At 43.4% G+C, this 18138-nt stretch overlaps 1 protein-coding gene across 4 annotated transcripts in view; it reads left to right on the top strand.

Moving 5' to 3' along the window:
* The first annotated feature begins 4471 nt into the window (after positions 1-4471).
* zdhhc21 (zinc finger DHHC-type palmitoyltransferase 21) overlaps positions 4472-18138 on the top strand; it is a 118613-nt gene continuing 104946 nt past the window's right edge. Inside the window, exons 1-2 of one of the 4 annotated variants that reach the window (XM_048595376.1) lie at positions 4510-4542; positions 5814-5906. The gene's annotated coding sequence lies outside the window, so the exon portion shown is untranslated. Of the gene's footprint in view, positions 4543-5813; positions 5922-18138 lie in introns of all 4 variants that reach the window. The other 3 variants (XM_048595375.1, XM_048595377.1, XM_048595378.1) reach the window with 3 other exon arrangements.

The following is an 18138-nucleotide window of genomic DNA, read 5'->3' as shown; positions in this document are numbered from 1 at the left end:
GGGGCGCGGAGAGAACGTTGGGGTGGGCGCTGCGAAATTTAAAAGAGATGTGCGAGGCAAGTTTTTCACACAAAGGGTGGTGAGTGCCTGGAATGCACTGCCAGAGAAGCAGACACAATAGCAGTATTCAAAAAGCACCTGGATGAATATATGAATAGGAAGGGAATAGAGTGATATGGATCTTGTAAGTGAAGGCAGTTTTAGTATGGTCAGGCAAAATGTCTCGGTGCAGGCTTGGAGGGCCAAAGGGCCTGTTCCTGTACTGTATTGTTCTTTGTTCTTGTTCTATATACTTCTTCAATGTTAAAAGGGTTTCCACCTCTACCACCACTATAGGTTCCAGAGCTCACCATCTTCTAGGTATTAAAGTTTTCCTCACATCTCCTCTGAACCTCTGTCCCTTGCCCTAAATTTATGCCCCTGGTCATTGACCTCTCCATCAAAGGGAATGTCTTTTCCTATCTATGCCACTCAATTTTATATCCTCAAGATCATAATCAATTATGTCCTCTCTCAGTCTCCTCTGCTCAAGTCTGTCCAATCCCTCCTCATAACTGAAACTGTCTAGCCCAGACAATATCCTGGTAAATCTCACTCTCTCCAGTGTAAATCATATCCCTTCTATAATATGGATTCCAGAACTGGACAGAATACTTGAGTTGTGACCTGATCAATATTTTACACAATTCCAGCATAACCTGCTTGCTCTTAAACTCTGTGCCTGGACTAATAAAGGCAGTATTCCATATGCCTTCTCAACCACCTTATTCATCTGTCCTAATATCTTAAGGAACCGGTGTACGTGAAGATCTCTCTGATCCTTGATGCTTCCCAGGGTTCTATCATTCATCATGTATCCATAGAAGATAGGAGCAGGAGGAGGCCATTTGGCCTTTGAGCTGGCTCAGCCATTCTTCATGATCATGGTTAATCATCCAACTCAACAGTCTAATCCTGTTTTCTCCCCATAACCTTTGATCCCATTTGCCCCAAGTGCTATATCTAGTCACCTCTTGAATAGATTCAATGTTTTGGCATCAACTATTTCCTGTTATGAATTCCAAGGCTCAACACTCTTTGGGTGAAGAAATGTCTCCTCATCTGTCCAAAATCGTCTACCTCTAATTCTCATACTGTGACCCCTGGTTCTGGACACACCCACTATCAGGAACATCCTCCCTGAACTACCCTGTCCAATCCTGTTAGAATTTTATAAGTCTCTATGAGATACCCCCCCCTCATTCATCTGAACTCTCGTGAAAACAATCCCAACCTAGTCAATTTCTCCTCATATGTCAGACTGACCATCCCCGGAATCAGGCTGGTAAACCTTCGCTGCACTCCCTCGAGTGCAAGAGCATTCTTCCTCAGAAAAGGAGACCAAAACTGCACACAATATTCCGGGTGTGGTCTCACCAAAGCCCTGCACAGCTGCAACAACACATCCCTGCTCCTGTACTCAACCTCTCGCAATGAAGGCTAACATACCATTTGCCTTCTTTACTGCCTGCTGCACCTGCATGCTTACCTTCAGCAACCGGTGCGCAAGGACGGCCAGGTCCTGCTGCACAATCCCCTCTCCCAATTTACAACCATTTGGGTAGTAATCTGCCTTCTTGCTTTTGCTTCCTAACTGAATAACTGCACATTTATCCAAATTATACTGCCTCTTGCCTTGTTTGTTCTGCCCAAGTGCAGCAGCTCACATTTATCCAGACTGAATTCCATTTGCCACTGATCAGCCTATCTGACCAGTCTGTTTATATTCTCTTGTGGTCTAAGGCTATCTTCCTCATTTATTTTTGTATTGTCTGTGAATTTGCTTAACGATCCTCCTAAGTTCAATTCTAAATAATTTATATAAAGCAGAAACAGCATGGGCCCAACAATGACCCCTGTGGAACCCCACTGGATACAGACTTCCACTTGGAATAATATTTCTCAATTATCACCCTCTGCTTCCTGCCACTCAGCCAATTGTGGATCTAATTGGCCAAATTTCCTTGGATCCCAAGGGCTCTTACCTTTTCTTAGTCTCCAATTGGGATCTCTTAAAATGTCTTGCTGAGGTCCAAGTAGACTGCATCAAAATTAATGCTTTCATCTATATACCTGGTCACCTCTGAAAAAAATCAGTTGGTCAGACATGACCTCACTTATGTACAGCACCTGAGAGTTCTAGTAATAATGCCTGAATTGTAATGTAGCTGTACATATTGCTGTCATGCAGTAAATCATCATGTTATCTAAGAACAGTGCCCCTTCTATAAAGACTCCATTGCAGTGTATCCACTGCTACATATCATTAGACAGACCCCGATACTGATGACTGCCAACTTCCTAAACAAACCTTACTCTGACACACACACGTTGCCAGAGATAGCAGATGCCGCAAAGTGCATCAAATAAGGGCATACCACAATGGCATTAAGTCCTCGAAGGGGCTTCTTTAAAGGGATAATAATTACCTTGGAAGACCTTGTGCCTCGGATTGAGGTTGTTGGAGGTAAAAGAAAGAGCAGGAGAAGTTCTCAACAACAAAGACAAAGTTTCTGGAAAAGCTCAACAGGTCTGGCAGCATCTGTGAAGGAAAAAACAGAGTTAACGTTTTGGGTCGGGTGACATTTCCTCAGAACTATGGTGGCTGCGAAAATGTCAGTTTATATGCAGAACAAAGGGGAGGGGGAATGGGGTAGGGAGTAAACAATAGGAGAGAGCCTAAAGAGAGAGAAGAGCGGTTGGACAGACAGAGTTGATAATGATCAGGCTGGGATGGTGAATAGTTGTTAATGAGGACTATTAGTGACTAATAACAGGTAGTGTATAATGGCAGGCTATGTGGTAACAAGGCCTGGTGCGTGGGGTGGGGGGCTGGGACATGGGAGAGTTTAGGCCCTAAAATTATTGAACTTGATATTGAGTCTGTTGGGCTGGAGGGTCCCCAAGCGGAAAATGAGGTGTTGTTCTTCCAGCTTGTGTTGAGCTTCACTAGAACGCTGCAGCAAGCCAGAGACAGACATGTTGGCCAGGGAACAGGATGGTGTGTTAAAATGGTAGGCAACAGGTAGTTCCAAGTCTTTTTTGTGAGCAGAATGTACATGTTCTGCAAAGCAGTCACCTAGTTTACACTTCGTTTCCTCAATCTAGAGGAGACCATATTGTGAGCAGCGAATGCAGTAGACTAGATTCTGGGAAGTTCAGGTGAAGTGTTGCTTCACCTGGAAAGTATGTTTGGGCCCTTGGATACCCAATTCACCTACCCTGCACATGTTTGGGCTGTGGGAGGAAACGAGAGCACCCCAAGGAAACCCACGCAAACACGGGGAGAATATGCAAACTCCACACAGACAGTCGCTGGCGGGTGGAATTGAACCCGCATCCCTGATGCTGTGAGACAGCAGCGTTAACCACCCTGCCACCGTGCTGCCCCAAAATGTTAGTATTTGTACCGTGCTCCGGGTAGAGGACATGATTGAATTTCTAGGTTTACATTTTTTAATGTTAGGTTATTTTAATCAGTCATTGAATGTCCAAGATTATTGGCATAAAGACATAACAAATAAAATTCAAATTTCTTGCGGCAGAATTAATCGGCTCAAATCCAGTAAAGGACACATTTTGTGTTTTTACAGTGATTGGCGTCCAGGCTCAAAGCAAGGCTGCCTTTACATGGGCAAAATCTTGACTATGCAAAATTTTAAAACAATATTACATTAATGTTTTGAAGTTGATGGAGAAACCATCGGAGTATCATCGGTTTGTGAGGAATGTGGTAAAAAGTTTACCCAGCTCCTGCGTGTGGCCACATGGAAAGGGGCTGCTTATTTCATTCGAATTAAAATAAAGCAATTTTTGCAAATAATTTAACGACTTAGGGATGGCGAGAGGGAATTCTCGTAGTCCCTTACAGTCCGAGGCTCGTCCCTGTGCCGATCACTGTTTTATGTGTGTTGATACACGATGGGGGCGGCACGGTGGTTCAGTGGTTAGCGCTGTCGGACTCGTGTTCGATTCCACCCTCGGGCGACTGTCTGTGTGGAGTCTGCACATTCTCCCGGTGTTTGTTTCCTCCGGGGTGCTCCGGTTTCCTTCCACAGTCCAAAGATGTGTAGGCTAGGTGGATTGGCTATGCTTAATTGCCCATAGTGTTCAGGGATGTGTAGCTTGGGTGGGATACTCCAGTGTGGACTTGTTGGGACGAAGGGCCTGTCCCGACAATGCAGGGATTCTATGATCTATAATACCTGTAGTAAAGGAATTAAACACACGTTTCAATGCTCCTTAACGTGAGGAGCACGAACCACCGCCCCAACCCCAAACGGTATTTCAACAACCGGCAGAGCAGGGTTTTGTAGCTTCAAATATGCCAAGCTCGCCAGCAGAATCAATGTAGGTAAAGTGTTTGTCTCCACCCACTCACACTCTCTCTCTCTGTCTGATTTTGGATTGGTAGAGGCCGGTTTTTGTTCTGAGCTCTGATCCCGGAAGCGGTGATGCTTGTTTTTTTTCCCGTAATGAGCTGTTGTTGAGGCCATTGAGGAGGTAAGAGCGGGATCCAAGAAGTGATCGGTGGCAGGCTGTTTGGCTGGGCAATGCATACACAGACTGTGTGGATAGTATACGGACATGATATTTGTTGGACAGTGAAGACAGACGTTGTTTGTCTGGGCTGTGTAAACATAGGGTGTTTGAGCTGTGTTTACTCAGAGTGCTTGGTCAGTGTAGACGGATAATGTGTGTTTGCCTTGAGCTGGAGCTGGAGCTGCGGCTGGGGTGTGCAGTGGAGAAGGAGGGTGTATGTCTGGGCTGTCTACACACATGGTGTTTGCTTGTGCATATGCAATAGGGTGTTTGCCTGTGCAGTGTATATACGGGATGTTGCTCGAGAAGTGGAGATAAGAAGGTGCATGTCTGAATCGTGCGTACACGGGGTGTTTGTCTTTACATTATATAAGTAGAGTGTTTGCCTAGGCAGTGTGTACACAGGGTGTTTGCCTGGCTAGTATACACACATGGTGTTTGCCTGGCCAGTGGAGACCCAGGATGGTTGTCTGAATAGGGTTTGTCTGTGCGCAATGTACACAGGATGTTTGCCTGGACATGGAGAAGGGTGTTTGCTTGAAAGTGTACACAGGGTGTTTGCCTGGACAGTGTGTACAGGATGTCTGCCTGGACTGCATATTCACAAGGTGTTTGCCTGGAGAATATATAGAGTGATAGAGATCTACAGCAGAGAAAAAAAGCCCTTTGGCCCATCACATTAGTGCTGGCCAAAAACTTCCAACTAACTACTCTAACCCCATTTCCCCAGCACTTGGCCCATAGCCATAGTCTTACAGCATGGAACCCGACTGTACAGTCCAACTGGTCCACTCTGACCATTGTTCCCAACCTAAACTAGTTCCACTTGTCTGCGTTTGGGCCGTGTCTGTCCAAACCTTTCCTATTTATGTACTTATCCAAATGCCTTTTAGCAGTTTGAACTGTATCTGCATCTACCACTTTCTCTGGCACTTCAATCCACACGAACCACTTTCTGTCTAAAAATGTTGTTCCTCATGTCCTCCTTAAAACTTTCTCTGCTCACCTTAAAAATATGCCCCCAAGTTTTGAACTCTCCCACCCTAGGGAAAAGACACTTAATCTATTCCCTGCATGATTTTATAAACCTCTATAAGGTCACCCATTAAGCTCCTACGCTCCAGTGAAAAAAGTCCCAGCCTCTCAGCCTCTCAACTCAAACCCTCCATTCCCAGCAACATACTAATAAATCTTTTCTGAAACCTCTCTGATGTAATAATATCCTTCTGTAGCAGGACAACCAGAACTGCACACAGTACTCCAGAAGAGGCCTCACCAACGTCCAATACAACCTCAATATGAAGCCCTAACTTCTATAATCAAAGGTCTGTGCAATGAAGGCAAGTGTGCTAAATGCCTTTTTAACCACTTCACACAAATTTCAAAGAATTATATACCTGAATCCCCAGGGCTGTCTGTTCTACAACACTACACAGGGGCCTGTCATTAATTGTATAAGCCCTGCCTTGTTTGTTTTAACAAAATGCAATATCTCACATTTATCCGAATTAAGCTCCATCTGCCACTCCTCAGCCCATTGACCCAATTGATCAAGATCTCTTTGCAATCTTAAATCACCTTCTTCACTATTCACTATACCACAAATTTTGGTGTCATCCACAAACTTACTGACCATGCCTCCTATATTTTCATCCAAATTATTTATATAAATGACAAACAAAAATGGACCCAGTACCAATTTCTGTGGAACATTGCTCGTCACAGGCCTCCAGTCCAAAAAGCAACAACCCTCTACCACCCTACCGTCTCCTACCGTCAATTGTATTCAATTGGCAAACTCAATCTGAATCCCATGTGACCTAACTTTACTAATTAGTCTACCATGCAGAAACTTGTCAAAGACTTTACTGAAGTCCATAAAAACAATGTCTATTGCTCTCATCAGTCTTTTTGGTTACTTTCTTAAAAAGCTCAATCAAGTTTGTGAGACACAATTTCCCTCACACAAAACCATGCTGACTATCCCTAAGCAGGTCTTGCCTCTCCAAATGTATGTAAATCCTTTCTTTCAGAGTCACTTCCAATAATTACCCACCACCATGTCAGGCTCAGAGATCTATGGTTTCCAGGCTTTTCCTTAAAGCCTTTCTAGTTAATGGCACAACTTTAGCCACCCTCCAGTCCTCTGGCATTTCATCCGTGATTATAGCTGATGATATAGATTAAATATTTCTGCAAGAAGCCCAGCAATTTCTTCCCTAACTTCCCACAAAATTCTGGGAAACACTTGATCAGGTCCCAGAGATTTATCCACTTCTTTGTTTTCTAAGACCTCCAGCATTTTCCTCTTTTTCTGTATTGTGAACTGTTTTCAAAACGTCAATATTTATATTCCTGACTTCTCTAGCATTCATTTCTACTTCTTAAATGTTAAGACACTTTCTGCTTCTACCATCCTTGTAGGCAAGGAGTACCAGATTCCCAGCGCCCTCTGGGTGAAAAAGTCTTTCTTCACATCTCCTCTAAATCTTCTGCCCCTTACCTTCAATCTTTGCCATCTTGTTCAATGATCCCTACATCAGAGAAAAGTTTCTTCCTGTCTATCCTGTCTGTGCCCCTCATAATTTTATACATCAAAATCATGTTTCTTCTCAAACTCCTCTGCCGTAAGGAAAACAAACCCAGTCTGTCCAATCTCTCTTCATAACTGAAACTCTCCAGCCCAGACAACATCCTGGTAAACTCCCCTGCACCCTCTCCAGTGCAATCATGTCCCTCCTATAATGTAGATTCCATAACCGCACACAATCTAGCTGCACCCTAATCAATGCTTTATACAGTTCCTGCATAACCTTCCTGCTCTGAAACTCTGTGTCTCAATTAATAAAGCAAGTATGCTATATGCCTTCTTAACCACTTTTTCCACCTGTCTTGTTACCTCAAGGGACCGGTATACATGCATGTGAAGGTCCTTCTGATCCTAGGTGCTTCCAAGTGTCCTTACCATTCATCATGTATTCTCTTGACTTGTTTGTCCTACTCGTGCAACAGCTCACTTTCATCCAGATTGAATTCCAGTTGCCACTGACCAGCCCATCTGTATTCTCTTGTCATGTAAGGCTATCCTCCTCACTGTTAACCACACCATCTGCAAACCTACTGATCAACCCTCCTACATTCAAGTTTAAATCATTTATGTAAAGCACAAACAGCAGGAGCCCCAACTCTGACCCCTGTTGATCCTACTGGACACAGATCTCTAGTTGGAAAAACACTCGTCAACCATCACCCTCTGCTTCCAACATTCAGCCAATTGTGGATCCAATTTGTCAAATTTCCATGGATTCTATGGGCTCTTACCATTTCCATCAGTGTCCCATGTAGGACCATATTAAAAGCATTGCCCTCATCTACACACATGAGCACCTCTGAAAAATTCAATAAAGTTGGTCAGACTTGATCTTCCCTTAACAAAACCATGCTGACTGTGTTCTTGATTAATCCCTGCCTCTCCAAATGCATTTGGGATTTTGCCTAGACAGTATATGCATAGGTTTTTTTTGACTCAACAGTTTATTCTCACAATGTTTTCCTGTGTATTATGTACATCATAGTGTTCACCTGTACAGTATATTCACAGGGAGTTTGACTGGTCAGTATATACACATAGTTTTTACCTGGACAGTATATTCACACAGTGTTTGCCTGGACAGTATATACATAGATAACACTGTGTGGAGCTGGAGGACACTGCAGGCCAGGCAGCATCAGAGGAGCAGGAAAGCTGACATTTCAGGTCAGGATCCTTATTCAGAATTTCCGAAGAAAGGCCCCGACCCGAAACATCAGCTTTCTTGCTCCTGTGATGCTGCTGGCCTGCCGTGTTCCTCCAGCTCCACACGGTGTTATCTCTGACTCAGCATCGGCAGTTCTTACTATCTCTGAGTGAATATATACATGGGATTTTCTTTTTTATATGATCATATGTATGCAGATCACAACTCCCTGACCTCTACTGTAATCACGGATAGGGATAGGAGCAGACGGTATGGGAAAGTATTCAATTGTGGGAGAGGGTGTTGCAATGCTATTAGGCAGGAACTGCGGAGCATAAATGGGGAACAGGTGTTCTCCGGGAAATGCACGACAGAAATGTGGAGGTTGTTTAGGGAGCACTTGCTGCGAGTGCTGGACAGGTTTGACCCACTGAGGCAAGGAAAGGATGGAAAGGTGAAGGAACCTTGGATGACAAGACATGTGGAACACCTAGTCAAGAGGAAGAAGAAAGCTTACTTAAGGTTGAGGAAGCAAGGATTAGACAGGGCTCTAGAGGTCTACAAGTTAGCTGGGAAGGAACTGAAGAATGGACTTAGGAGAGCTAGAAGGGGGCATGAAAAAGCCTTGGTGGGTAGGATTAAGGAAAACCCAAGGCGTGAGGAAGAAGAGGATGGCCAGAGTGAGGGTAGGGCCGATCAAGAATAGTGGAGAGAACTTGTGCCTGGAGTTGGAGGAGGTAGGACAGGTCCTTAATGAATACTTTGCTTCAGTATTCACCAGCGAGAGGGACCTTGTAGTTTGTGAGGACAGCGTAAAACGGGCTGATATGCTCGAACAGGTTGATGTTAGGAAGGAGGATGTGCTAGAAATTTTGAAAAACATGAGGATAGATAAATCCCTGGGCCAGACGGGATATACCCAAGATTATTATGGGAAGCGAGGGAAGAGATTGCTGCGCCTTTGGCGATGATCTTTGTGTCCTCACAGCCCACTGGAGTAGTACAAGATGCTTGGAGGGTGGCAAATGTTATTCCTTTGTTCAAGAAAGGGAATAGGGCTAGTTCTAGGAATTACAGACCAGTCAGTTTTTCTTCTGTAGTGGGCAAATTATTGGAGAGGATTCTGAGAGATTGAGATAGTATTTATGATTATTTGGAAAAGCACAGTTTGATTAGAAATAGTCAGCGTGGCTTTGTGAGGGGCAGGTCATGCCTCACAAGCCTTATTGAATATTTTGAGGATGTGACAAAACACATTGAAGGTAGAGCAGTGGATGTGCTGTATATGGTTTTTAGCAAGGCATTTGATAAGGTTCCCCATGGTAGGCTCATTCAGAAAATAAGGAGGCATGGGATTCAGGGAAATTTGGCTGTCTAGATACAGAATTGGTTGTCCAATAGAAGACAAAGGGTGGTAGTACATGGAAAGTATTCAGCATGGAGCTCGGTGACCACTGGTGTTCTGCAAGGATCTGTTCTGGCACCTCTGCTCTTTGTGATCTTTATAAATGACTAGGATGAGGATTTGGAAGGGTGGGTTAGTAAGTTTGCCGATTACACAGAGATTGGTGGAGTTGTGGACAGGGAGGAGGGCTGTTGTAGGTTGCAACGGGACATTGACAGGGTGCAGAGCTGGACAAGGAAGTGGCAGATGGAATTCAACCTGGAAATGTGTGAAGTAGTGCAGTTTGGAAGGTCGAATTTGAATGCAGAATACAGGGTTAATGGCAGGATTCTTGGCAGTGTGGAAGAACAGAGGGATCTTGGGGTCCACATCCATAGTTCCCTCAAAGTTGTCACCCAAGTTGATAGGGTTGTTAAGAAGGCGTATGGTGTGTTGGCTTTCATTGGCAGGGGGATTGAGTTTCAGAGCCGCGAGGTTATACCTCAGCTGTACAAAACGCTGGTTAGACAACACTTGGAATATTGTGTTCAGTTCTGGTCGCCTTATTTTTGGAAGGGTGTGGAAGCTTTAGAGAGGGTGCAGAGGAGATTTACCAGGATGCTGCCTGGACTGGAGGGCAGGTCTTATGAAGAAAGGTTGAAGGGACTAGGGTTTTTTTCATTGGAACGAAGAAGGATGAGAGATGACTTGATAGAGGTGTACAAGATGATGAGAGGCATAGGTTGAGTGGATAGCCAGACACTTTTTCCCAGGGCGGAAATGACTATCATGAGGGTGCATAATTTTAAGGTGATTTGAGGAAGGTATAGAGGAGATATCAGAGGTAGTTCTTTACACAGAGTGCTAGGTGCGTGGATTGCACTGCCAGCGGTGGTAGCAGAATCAAATGCATTAGGGATATTTAAGCGACTCTTGGATAGGCACATGGTTGATACGAAAATGAAGGGTATGCAGGTTAGTTTGATCTTAGATAAAAACCGAAAGAACTACGGACGCTGTAAATCAGGAACAAAAGCAAAGTTGCTGGAGTTTCTGATGAAGGGTCTCGGCCCGAAACATCAGCCTTTTTGCTCCTATGATGCTGCTTGGCCTGCTGTGTTCATCGAGCTCTGCACCTTGTTGTCTCGGATTCTCCAGCATCTGCAGTTCCTACTATCTCTACTATTGCTGGAAAAGTTCATCAGGTCTGGCAGCATCTGTGAAGGAAAAAACAGAGTTAACCTTTCAAATCCGGTGACCCTTCCTCAAACTGATCAGTTCTGAGGATGGGTCATCGGACCCGAAACGTTAACTCTGTTTTTTCCTTCACAGATGCTGCCAGACCTGCTGAGCTTTTCCAGCCACTTTGTTTGAGTTTGATCTTAGAGTAGGATAATAGGTCGGCACAACATCGTGGTCTGAAGTGCCTGTACTGTGCTGTACTGTTCTATGTTCTATTTGCCTGGACACTCTTTGAGCAGTGAGTTTGTCTGGACAGTATGTACACAGGGTGTTTGCTACACAAGGGGCAGAGTTTGATGGCTCATGTTGGATGCCAATGTCTTTGGAATTTTGGTGCCTACTGCCCAACATGGTGGTCTTTTGGAGCAATAGCAAGTTGAAGCCACCAAGAACCTGCTTTGGTTCCATGAAGATTTTTCATGACAACTTATTTGTATGGTAAGTTTAGTCAGATCACAATCCATGGCAAGCTGGCCTGTTAACAAGGTGATTAAAATTGGGAACTCACAAGAATATTTCACCCGTCTGATTCTGAAAAGGCCATCTGATTCACTGTGTCCTTTAGGGAAGGAAACTGCCATACTTACTTGGTTTGGCGTACCTATGACTGCAGACCACGAAGCAATGTGGTTAAAGCTGAATTGCCCTCTGGGCAATTAGAGATGGGCAACAAATACTGGCCTAGCATCCTGTGAATGATTATTAAAAAAAAATTCTCACCATAGCTGACATTGTTCAGAGCCTGATCAAATTTTACCCAAGTTATTTACCTGAATAGTATGTACACAGGTTGTTTTATTTTTGTACTTCATGCAATTTTTGCAAGGTGTTTGCCGAATTGTATTTACATGGAGGGCTTGCTTGTGCACACTGCATGTTTGCCTGTTTACATTGTATACATTTTAATTGTTGGTGTTGTCTATACATGGTGTTTTGTCTGGACAATTTATAGGCAAGGTGTTTGCCTGACAGTATATACAGAGGGCTTAGCTAGACTGTTTGCCTATTTCATCTGGAAAAGGGTGTTTGACTGTAGAGTCTGTGTGTGGAGTGTTTGGTGTGGCTTGGATGGTATATAGATAGGGTGCTTCTCAATTCAGTCTATGTGCAGGCTGTTTGGCTATTCTGTTGTCTGCCCTCTCTGTCTATTCACAGGAAGATTGCCCCTGCAATCTATACAGAAGGTGTTTATCTAAGCATCTAAACCCAGAATGCTTGCCACTTCACTGTACACACAATCGCCTATCTCACTAAATTAAAGGGTGTTTGCCTGGACAGAATATTCATGGGGTGTTTGTCTATGTAACATATTCACAGCTTATTGCCTGGACAATATGTATGCAGGATGTTTGCCTGGACAGTCTATAGTCAGATTTTGCCTGTGTAGTCTATACCAAATGTGTTGATGCTATGCAGGCAAGCACAGATGTTTGTGTGCTGTATTTTCATGTGGAGTTTGACTATTTGGTTACGCACAGAGTATTTGCTTGGACAGCATAAATAAGGGTGTTTTCTTGTGCTGTCAACACACAGGCTGTTCCCCTGAACAATCTATACATACGGTGTTTACTTGCGCAGTGTATACATGGGGTGTTTGCTTGGGTATGATATACTGTCTTCTGGTTGGAGTCATATGTAGTACCAAGAATGATGTTTGTGGTTGTTGAAGTTTAGTCATCTCAGCTTCAGGACTTCCCTGCAGGAGTTCCTCAGGATTGTGTCCTAGACTCAACCATCTTCAGTTGCATCATTGATGACCTTCCCTCCATCATAAAGTCACAAGCGGAATGTTCACTGCTGAGAGTAGAATGTTCAGCATGATTCTCAACTTCTCAGATACTGAAGCAGTCCATGTCAAAATGCAGAAGGGCGTAGAGAATACCCAGGTTTGAGCTGACAAATAACAAGTAACACTCATGGCACACAATTGCCAGGTAATGACCATCTCCAAGAATAGAAAATATAACTATCACCCCTTAACGATGGTGCTACCTTCACTACTATCAACATCCTGGGGGTTACTATTCAGAAGAAACTGAACTGGATGAACCATATAAATACAATGAGCAGGTCAGAACTCCACACAGTCATTTTCTCTGGATCTGCAAGGTTTTCTGCTGGATGCTCCGGTTTCCTCCCGCAGTCCAAAGATGTGCAATTTAGGTGGATTGGCCATGCCAAACTACCTACAGTGTTCAGGGATATGTAGGTTAGGTGTTTTAGTCCTGGGAAATGCAGGGTTACAGGGATAGAGTAGGGGATGGGTCTAGGTGGAATGCTCTTTGGTGGGGTGGTGTGGACTTGTTGGGCTGAATGGCCTTTTTCCATGCTGTGGGGATTTGATTTAAAAAAAAATCAGTCTCCCATGTGGGACCTTGTCAAAGGCTTTGCTGAAATCCATTAAATTAGATTAACTAGAGTTGTTAAGAAGGAGTATGGTGTGTTAGCTTTCATTAATAGAGGGATTGAGTTCAAGAGCTGTGAAGTTATGTTCCAGCTATACAAAAGCCTGGTTCGGCCACATCTGGAGTATTGTGTCCAGTTCCTGTCGCCTCGTTACAGGAAAGATGTGGAAGCATTGGAAAAGGTGCAAAGGAGATATACCAGGATGTTGCCTGGAATGGAGGGAAGGTCTTACGAGGAAAGGTTGAGAGAACTAGGGCTTTTCTCTTTAGAACGACGAAGGATGAGAGGTGACTTGATAGAGGTGTACAAAATGATCAGAGGTATAGATAGAGTAGACAGCTAGAGACTTTTTCCTCGGGTGGAGGTAGCTATTACGAGGGGGCATAGTTTTAAAGTGAGTGGAGGTACAGATAGGAGAGACGTCAGAGGCAGGTTCTTTACTCAGAGAATGGTAGGGGCGTGGAATGCATTGCCGGAGAGGGTAGTGGAGTCGGCCTCATTAGGGGCATTTAAGCGGCTATTAGATAGGCATATGGATGATAGTATAAGGTAGGGGTGGAGGTTAGATAGACCTTAGGATTAGGGTAAAAGTTCGGCACAACATCGTGGGCTGAAGGGCCTGTACTGTGCTGTACTGTTCTATGTTCTATGTTCTACTAACTGCATGATCATCTAATTCAATCATAGTTGTTAGGCATTAACCTCCCTCTAACTAAGCCATGTTGACTATTCCTGATTAAACCTAGTCTGTCCAAGTGGTTGTTATTTCTCTCTTTCAGAATGTTTTCCCAGTAGTTTTCCCACACTGATATGACACTCACTGGTTTGTATTTCCCTGGTTTATCTTTACCATCCTTCTTGAAAAGTAGAATCACATTAGCTGCCCTCCAGTCCTTTGGCATCTCCAATATGGCCAGCGATGAATTAAAAATTTAGCTCAGAGCCCCCTGTAATTTTTTTTCCTAAATTCTTGATGCAAAACTTCATCCCTCATTCTACCTATATTGTTAGTACCAATGTGCACCATGAACTCTGTCTTATCACCCTCCCCATTCAGGGTGCCCTGCAGCCACTCCAGTGACATCCCTGACCCTGACATCAGCGACGTAATGCACATCCTAGAGTCATGCCTGCGGCTTCCGAAACGCGTGTTTGTTCCCTGAAACTAATGAATGCCCTATCACTATTGCTCCTGCTTTCTTCTTCCTCCCTTCTTGTCAATACGGGCTGCTTGTGGTGCCAGAAGCTTGGATCTGCATGCACTCCCTTGAGGAACCAACACCTTCATCAGCTTTCAAAGTGGAAAACTGATTTGTGAGCGGTACCCAGGGTACCCCTGAGCTACCTGCCTAATTTTCTTTGACTGTTTGGTTGTCACCAGTTTTCTTCTTTCCTGTAGTCTGCTGACCTGTGGTGTGACCACTTCTCTAAATGTACTGTCCACGCAACTCTCAGCCTCACGGAGAGCCTCATGCCACAGTGTCTCCAGCTGCTGCTAAATCTCCAGGGTCCGGTTCATGACTTCCAACATTTAACAGGTCACTCATTCTACCCAGTTGACCTCACTTCTATAACTTAAAAATTAGACTTACTTAATCTTTCTTGCTAACTTTTCTAATTACATATTCTTAAAGATATTCCTTTTACATTAATTTTAGTCTCCTCTCTTTTCTTTGACTTTAAATTTACCACTGGTGCTTCTCAATTATTCTCTTAATAATCTCTCAGGACCTGGGCCTTGGTCTGGTCACACTGAAAGCAGTTAGGAAAACAATACAGCAGATAGAAGGAAAATCTCCCAGCCTCCACCCCCTTCTCTCCCCTCCGCCCCAATGCTTCACCTAAGACCACACTTACAAAACTGCTGCACTCCACTCTCAGCAGGTCACATAGAAGCCTTTTTTTCATAAGTTGCCTCTGCTGTTCCAGGAACTGTTTAAATTCGGTGCTATTATTTATTCATCTGTGGATTCTGTATGCACTTTTAATGGCCTTCTCAATTCCTGCTAGCACCAAAATGTTTGGTATCCTCATCTCCGATCTCTCTGTTCCTGTACCCATTTTAAGATTGTACAATTTACTTTATATTGTCTCTCCTCACTTTTCATACTAAAATGCATCCTTTCATCCTTCATGCATGTGTTAAGTTGTGAAGTGTCTGACATATATCAAAAAAGGTGTGGGTATTGTTCTGCACAATCTTTAACAATTCAATCTGTCATTAGCAGGATATACTTCCTCCTCACAGATCTGAGGCAAAGACAGATCTCTGTTTTTTTTCCACATGCAGATATCAAATGGTTGGAGGCAGCAGCAGAAGGTTGTCTGCATTTTATAAAAGGATTTGAAATAGCACAATTTCAGCAGATCAACTAGAGAAATGTATCTTTATTTATGTTGTCAATATGTTATATCTTAATCAAATTTCAGAGCAGAGAAGTGCAGGAATATAATAGATTTTCACCATGAAAACTACACATTTGTTGAATTTAAAGTTTTTGACTTATCTGACTTCAGTTCATCTCCAGTAATAATCGGTAAACATATATGATGGAGCATGGGATGTGGTCATGCCGATATACATAGCAAATATTTTCTGTTAATAATCTCTGGCCTGTGTTATCCTATTAGCCAATAAAAGATGTGTTCTCTGTTAATTGGGTGTGAGGTTCAATACTCATGAAAAAGGTGGATAATATAGCTGTAAAATCATAAATTTCTGGCCTTGGTATTTTATTTCCATTCCCACCCTCAAACATATACACATGTGTACACAGACCACACACATACTCACACACAGACCTTAAAACAGACACAACACGCGCACATGCATACACACACCATACATACAACACACATACAGACCACAAACACACCATATACACACACCACACATACCGCACATATGCTCATACACACATGGATCACATGTGTGTACATTCACACACATGCATATGCATACTATGGAAGCACACAACAGACAGACTCCTACACTCCACCCCCCCTTCCACGCACACGCACACGCACACGCACAGTCGCATACCATACACATCACACACCACACACATATACATACACAGATATCATGTGAACAACATACACACATGCTAACACACACAACACACATGCACACAGGATGCAGAACTTCTGGTGAAGGTAACAATTGGGAAGAACATGTGATACTGGCACGTGTTGAGGAATACATTTACTGTGCCACTTGAGGACATTTATGGAGAACCTGGGTGGGTGGTGGGACGGTGATGCTGAACATGCTGTTGGCTGATCACGAGGATTGGGATCACTGGCACTGTAGTTAGGAGAGGTGAGGATCTGAGGAGGGTGAGGATGTGCCTTTAAACAGGAGATTAGGCGCTAATGAAAGTGGGTACGAGGAGTGCACTGAAGCATGCACATATGTTAAAGCAGAGTGAAAGGGAATGCACAACGTGGATGTTTTTGCACTTTATTCATCCTTCCTATATTCCAACCTTCAAACCTTAGCCTCTTTACTCTGAAACTGGCCCTTTAAGTAGTTGAAGGGGAATTGCTTCATGCAGACATATTTGCGTGAAGTGCACCTATAGATGGAGGAGATCCAAAACCTGTAATTTAAATGGTACAGTTATTTTTGTCAAAATCGGACATGTTAAATGATGGTGCAAGTCAAATGCTCACTTTTGGCAGCTCCCTATTGCATTGCAGTGTTACCATTGAGGCTAATGTGCCTTCACTATGCATGTGTTTTCGTGTTTCAGATGCTTATACTTATCAATGTATTAGGTCATAATATTATAAATGAACACTTACTTATGTTCACTTCCTGGCCAACCTGGTCACATCTTTGCCTCCTATTCACTGTTTCCCTGGCAGAAGAAAGCGGGATTCAAGTTGGATGTGCAGGATAGGTGGTTTAGCCATGGGAAATGCAGGATTACAGGGATAGGCTAAGGGTGTGGGTTTAGGTGGGATGCTTTTTGGAGAGTTGGTATGAACTTGATGGACCAAATGGCCTGCTTCCACATTGCAGGGATTCTATGATGTAACACCTCACTTTATTTTATAGTCATGGCAGATGGAGCTTTGGATCTGTAAAAGTCATCTTTCAGCAAACTGTGAATCTACAAATGTGGACAATGGCAGTTTCAGTTCTGCTGCAGTTAGCCTGAAACCTGCTCAGTCATGTGAGCTGCTCCAATTCAAAAACACCAAATTGCACAAATAGAAATGGTTCTAGCAGACATTGAGTATAATCTAGTCATTAGGTCAAGAAGTACACCAGATGTGTGGGCAATAAGAGCACAAGCTTAAATGGGAAGCAGAAAGAATGAATAATCTTGTCACTTTTGGATTTCCTGGTATTCACGACTGGGGTACCACAAGGCTCAGTCTTTGGGCCTCAGCTTGTTCTTTTAAATCAGATCAAACAAGCTGAATCAAACAAAATCAAACCAGGTTGAAGGGTTAAACCCAGGTTCAACCCTGTTTAAAGAGCACTGTGACAGATATCAAAGTACAAATTTAAATTAACAACATTTAAAATTAAAATATCCCAGTCCCTGCAGTGCTCATGAGTCATAGACATGACACATCTCAGCTATTGGTAGTCAGTACCTGTGACTTAAAGGGCCTGTGAGTCTCTATCTTGGTTGAGGTAGTACGGTAGCTGTGGAAAAGGGTGCAATGAGTTTGCAAAGCGATATTGTCAGGTCATCATATCGACAAGAAGGTGTTAGGTGAACAAATGTGCAGTTATTTATTTTGGTTGCATAAAATGAATAATAACTTATG

Source organism: Rhincodon typus, chromosome 3 (genome assembly GCF_021869965.1).
Source record: "Rhincodon typus isolate 14 chromosome 3, sRhiTyp1.1, whole genome shotgun sequence".
NCBI classification, from domain to species: domain Eukaryota; kingdom Metazoa; phylum Chordata; class Chondrichthyes; order Orectolobiformes; family Rhincodontidae; genus Rhincodon; species Rhincodon typus.
This window is presented reverse-complemented; position numbering and strand designations above follow the sequence as displayed.